Genomic DNA, 6,893 nt, shown 5'->3' on the forward strand with positions numbered 1-6,893 from the left:
TCTTGAATAGAAATGTAGAATGCTATATTTTCAATTTTTTTTTAAAAAAAAAGACAAAAAGAAAAAAGAAACACAATGGCATTGCTTTGATGTGGTACCTTCCCATTTAGACATAAGCATTTGTGTTACTTTCCACGTTTAATTTCATCCTGCTTAATTAGTCGGTGTCTAGAGATAACTTAACCATTGCTCTAACTACTTAATTAGTCACTTGCTTATAGTCAAAAATACATGATGCGGATTGTAGTTAAACTGTTAAACATAGGGCAGCTGGTCATGCCCAAAATGCCAAGGGTCCGTTTGGATTGAGTGTTTTTGCACCTGTTTTTGAAAAACTGTTTTTCATATTTCAAATGCTACAGTAAATGTGTATTTCAAAAACACCATATCCAAACAATATATAAAAAACAACTCCAAATATATTTCAATTATGTATATTTAATTTGTATATTTTAATAAGTATATTTCAATTTGTATATTTTAATTATGTATTTTAATATGTATATTTCAATTATATTTTAATATATTTTAATATATATTTCAATTATGTATATTATATATATTATATTAATATAAATATATTTATTTCAATTATGTATAATATTATACATATTATATCAATTGAAATAAATATTATATATTTATATAAATACATTTATTTATATATAAATTTATAAATATATTTATTCAATTTTGTTTTATAATATATATTAATATATATGAATATGTATATTTCAATTATGTATATTATACATAAATTATATTAATATTAATGTATATTATATATATTATACATTTCTAATATTATATATTTATACATACATATTATAAATATTTTATTTTATTTATAATATGTTTTTATATATTTATAATATATTTACATAAATATTATATGTTATATAAATTATATATAATATAATATATAATATATTATGCATTTATATAAATGTACATTTATATATAATATATAAATATTTATGTATATTTATAATATACATTTATATTATGTATAATATATAATATAATACATTTATACACTTATATTAATATACATAATATTAATTTTACATTTATACATAATATTAATACATGTATACATTTATATTAATTATATTAATACATTTCTACAGAATATTAATATATATTTATAATATATTAATTTATACATTTATATAATATTCATTTATAATTTATACATTTTTAATAATATACACTTATACATTTAAATATACATTTATATTATGTATTATATATAATATAATACATTTATACATTTATATTAATATACATAATATTAATTTTACATTTATACATAATATTAATACATATATACATTTATATTAATTATATAAATACATTTCTACATAATATTAATATATATTTATAATATATTAATTTATACATTTATAATATTCATTTATAATTTATACACTTATAATAATATACACTTATACATTTATAAATATATTTATATTATGTATTATATATAATATAATACATTTATATATTTTTATATGAATATATAAATATATTTATTTATAAATATCTATAAATGTATTATAAATGCATAAATGTATATTTATATAAAAATATAAAATTTATAATTTATACATTTATATAATATTCATTATAATTTATACATTTATAATAATATACATTTATACATTTGTAAATATAAATGTATTATAAATGCATAAATGTATATTTATATAAAAATATAAAAATTATAATATTCTAAAAATACTCAAAAATATGTTTCAAAAATACCTCTAAAAATAATCCAAAAAAATCTACAGTAAAAGCTTTTTATATAGTTTTTGAAAAACAACCCAAAAAACAACTAATTCAAACGGACTTGTTTTTCAAATTCAAAATGCTACAGTGGTGTTTTTGAAAACAAACCCAAAAACAGCTAATCCAAACGGAGCCCAAGTTTTTCCTTCTCAGTTTTTTTGGGTTGGCTTGTTTTTGGTCGGTTAGTTAGAGCTGTTGAACAGGGTTAATATTGTAAATTCACCATTTTCTATGGGTTCATCTTGTCCCATCAAAGTGATAGAAGAAGTAAGAAAGACTTCTAAAATTAGAGGGATGATAGGTTATATTAAGCCAAATCTCGAGAGTTTTTTGAAATTATCCCTAAAAATAATCTTTAGGCTGTAGATATGACAATTTAATTAGGTTGTATTTTACTAACTTAACATATTATCCATCAAATAGCACTTGAGTGAGTCCTGAGAGTAGTTATAAAATCAAGAGAACAAAATATGAAATGTACAATTCAAAATTTTAGATTTTTACTAACTTGTGAGTTTAAGAATGGACATCCTGACAAGAATTTTTTTAAAAAAATTATATAAGTCAAAAATTGATGAATGCTGAATACGCGATAGAGCTCTTCTTTCTCTAATACCATGGATCTCAATAAATTTACCCATCTGCATCGCAAAATTGACAGTTGGTTTGTTTGTATTACTCCTGCCTATCAGATCTCTACATGTGGTAGTGCTAATCCCATCGACTAAAATTCATAACAAACTTGCTCTTCTTTCCTTATTCTTTAATTAGAGGCAGAGGTTCTTTAATTAGAGATAGAGGTGCTGACGAGTCGAGTCATACTCGAGTAACGCTATACTCCAACTCGAATTCGATAAATTTTTAATATATTTGAGTTCAAATTCGACTTGATCGAGTAAAATAACTTGTAGCTGGACTCGACTTGTAGAGATAACACATGAGTTCGAGCTCGATTCGATAAAGTTTGATACAATTCTTGAACCTCGTCAACTTCGAGTACTCGAATAAAAACTCAAGCTTTCATGCTTAGTCCAGGCATTCCAGAAAGAAAAAAAAAAACTATTTCAATAAACAGAAGCGATAATGGAAAAATTACGGTGATTTACTTACCTTAAATGAGCTCCAAGCCTCCAATGGTTGGTTTCTTCTCCAATCTGAGTTCGTGAAGTGACCTACCCTTTGCTCGTGCTATTGACTTAATTGAAGCTAACCATTGAAGGTTTGAGAGGCAGAAGAAGCAAAGCTTTGGTGGTTTTCATGGGCCAAAGAGTGGCTAAAAGCCAGAGACAGCATTGGCGTAAGGAGAGTGAGAGACTCGAATGACGGGGAGCAAAATGAAGACTGGGAGATTAGAAAGTAGAGCCAGCGACAATGAAGAGGATGGAGACAGCAATGGCGGCCAAAGATTCAGAGACGATTAGAGATAGTAGAGACGGGTAAGTGGCGACAGAGCATGAGAGAGACGAGTAGCTTCTTCTTTTTTTTTTTTTTTTTTTCTTCTTGAATTTTGAGCTCTTTTTGTTACGGTTTTCTCTTTTTAGTATTTTCATAATTATTTTATTGCTTTTTTGCCATATTCTAAAGTGTACAAAACTTTTCAATAAATTTGCTAAAACATAAATCCATAATGTAATTTCATAACTAAAATAAATATATTATATAAATAATAGAACTATTTGCCTTGATTCATCAAGCACTGAGTAATTTGAAACCTGAAACAAGTAACTCAAGCACGAAATCGAATTTAGCGTTTGACAGGACCAGTTGCAAGTGACTCGGTTTGCCAGCACAGTAGAGGGCAACTATACCTTTTTCTTTGGTCCTACGGGCCAAAAGTTCCAATTTTAGTTCCATATTATTAGCCCTTTGTCTAGAAGTTATTATTTGACCAAGGTCTCTCTTCCACTATGACCTCTTTACCGTTCCACCTGATTTGTCTTTTTCAGCCTTTTGTCTCTTGACAATTCTGCTCGCAGTGGCAAGCACCATAATTCATATTTCTTGAATTCCAAAAAAAAAAATTATAACTTAAGCGCTCTCTGCTTTAAGAACCACGCAACCATCATACTATTTTACTCTCTGGCTTAGTTTGGGAGTTTAGGATAGGGGGAAAAAAAAAAGGGGAAAACTTAAGTTACGAGAGAGAAAAGTAAAAAAGAGAAGGGATTGTTATATTATTTGAAAGTTTTAATAATTAGTGGAGTGATTTTGAATATAAAAGTTATTAAATATTTTTGTTCAAACCTTTTTAAGGACAAAATAGATATTTTTTAAATTTTTGACAAGCTTCCTCGAAGTTTCTTTTCATTTTCGTCCAATTTGGATGGAAATGTTTTGACTCCTGTTCATCCTAATAAATCCTTCCATTTTCTTTCTTTTTTATATCAAACTAACAAACAAATGAAAATTAAGCCTTGTTTGGACCGCTATTTTTCACCAGAAAATTGCGTTATTTTCCGTTATCACATTTCCATATTACGTTTTTTTTCTCATATACATCAAATCGCTACACTAATTTTTCTACAAAAAATCCTAGAAAATGCAATCCAAACACAACCTAAACTTTCGTTTCTTTCCCTTTTTTCTGGTCAAACCCTCAATTCCCTAACCAAGCCTTAGTGAGTACTAAAGGAGAGGAGTATAGGTTGTTTCCCTTCTTCTTCACTCACTTTTTCTTAATGGAGGATTCAATCTGATTGATTAATTTAATCCTTTAGTTGTGGATCATGGGAAACCTGTGATTTTCGGTCTTCCAAAGTCATATTGAAAAAGAAATCACAGGACATTTGGCAAAACCCTGCTACTCTTTGTTATATTCTTGGCTGCTTGCTAGGTAGGATCATGTAACTTTCAAGCTCTTTGATTTTTCTCTTTTAATGCTTAGAGTCTCTCCGTTGAACTAAAAAAAAAATGATAGCATACATTGAAATAGAAAAGTGTCATATTATATAAGTGCATATTGTTTTCATAAATTTGATCAATCTATTGTCAGCATCAAGCTTTTCATAGAATCCAATATTAACTTATCATAAGTTCGAGATTTTCATACCTTAATACATATTATTTAGGTATCCTATTTGATAACTCAATTTAACACTTAAAGTTAATAGGTTCAGATCTTAATATGTTCAATTGCGTTTAGTAACAAAAAATAGAATGTTTAAATTAATTAAGTGGCATTGAATTTTTTAGATAAAACTTGGTTCAAAAAATAAATGATAAACTATTCACTTATCACTTAATATGATATATACCAAAATGTATCAAGTTTAGTACTTAACTATTTAATAACGTAATGGATTGAGATTTTATATTTCAATTTTATTAAATGCACCACAAGTTGCTCAAATTTGCGTTTGATTAAATTGAAATCTAAAAAATTTGAATTTATTAAAATTTTAAATTATTAAATATTAAATCTAATACATTTAAATGTATATCACAAATTGCTCAAGAACAAGCTACAATCACTTTGCACAAACAGAATGAAAAACACAAAAGAATGAAGAGTTCTCCATTTGGATTGACATGTTTTTCAAAAAATTAAATTTTCAAATATAATGCTACACCAATACGCAAATAAAAAACTATACAAAAAAATATAATTCATACAATATATAAAAAATAACTCACAAATATATACAAAAAATTAAAAAATAAAATTTACAATATCTTTCACCTATCACCACCACTCACCACCGCCATCAACCCATCATCATCATCCTCCTTCTCTTCCTCATCCCTTCCCCCTCACTCCTAGGTCGAAGCCTCTAGTCTCCAGATTGGGACTAGAAAATTGTGACATTCTGGTTATGACTAGAGGCCTCGATCTTGTTGAGACTAGATCGAGGGGGAAGGAGGGGGCCGAGAGGTGGGGGGAAAGGAAGAGAGAAGGGGAAGGGGAAGGGAAGAGGGAAGGAGAGGGAGGAGGAAGCTAAAGGGGGTGGTAGGTGATAGTGGTGATTGTACGTGGTAGTATTACTTTTTAAAAAGTACCATAAAAATATTGTAATTTTAAAAGTTATCTCAAAATATATTTAAAAAAATCTCTCAAAAAATATATTTACAATAAAATTTTTTTATATACATATTATTATAGTAAAATATTTTAAAAATATTCTAAAAAATAGCTAATTCAAACAGAATCTCACCGAAAAGGTGAAAGGTTTACAACAAAAATCAGTCGTGATTGGTAATTTTCTGATCAAGTCACATGCCAAAAAGTGAAAACGGTCCACAGTATCCACAGCACCAAATCCTCACCAACCCAGCCGGCCCCTCTCATTCCCCTTAAGCTAATTTGCTGTGCGAAGTACGAAAAATGCATGCGAGCAAATACACAGTGCTGCAGCTACCAGAACAGTTCTTTACACCTAAAACACCTTCCATTCTTATCCAAAATCTTATGTGTCACTTCATCTTCACACTACCTCTAGAATTGTGAACCCGATTTTAGGTAATTTTCACCCCCTTTGTCAACATGGCTACATATTATTACCATCTCTCCTCTCTCTATCTTGGCAGGTTAAACTATGAAGAAGAAGTATGCCATTGAAATCTTGGTCTAATATTCAAAATTGAACTTCAGAATGAGAGTTAATTGGTTTAAATCTTTTCCATAAAATTTTTAAAATGGTAACTCATTTTCCATAAAATAGGCAGAATTAGTGGAATCATTTTAACAAATACTCAATCTACTTTTACGTAAAACCTTTATTTTATTTTATTTCCCTAACAATAGCTACAACTAACTGATTTATTAAAGAAAAACACCTATACGAGAGTGAATAAATAATATATTGAAATTACGAGAGTGTTGTATTTGAAAAATATTTTCTCAAATACTGAATCCATATAAATCATTTAAAAAAGGTGCATCGTATATAGAAATTTTCCTGATAATTCACATAGTTGGTGCTTATTCGCACCATAAAATCAACTCTAGGGCTAAAATTTATTGATAATGTTTAAATTGTGTATTACTCAGTTTTTAAATAAACTTAGAATGCTCGTAAATAAAAGGGAATTAATTTGCTCAAAAGCAAACAGCAAAGAAAGTAAGAACGGAAAGCACAGTAGCCGAGCTCTGATCTATCTTG

The sequence above is a fragment of the Coffea arabica genome, unplaced genomic scaffold, assembly GCF_036785885.1.
Source record: "Coffea arabica cultivar ET-39 unplaced genomic scaffold, Coffea Arabica ET-39 HiFi ptg000011l, whole genome shotgun sequence".
Classification (NCBI taxonomy): Eukaryota; Viridiplantae; Streptophyta; class Magnoliopsida; order Gentianales; family Rubiaceae; genus Coffea; species Coffea arabica.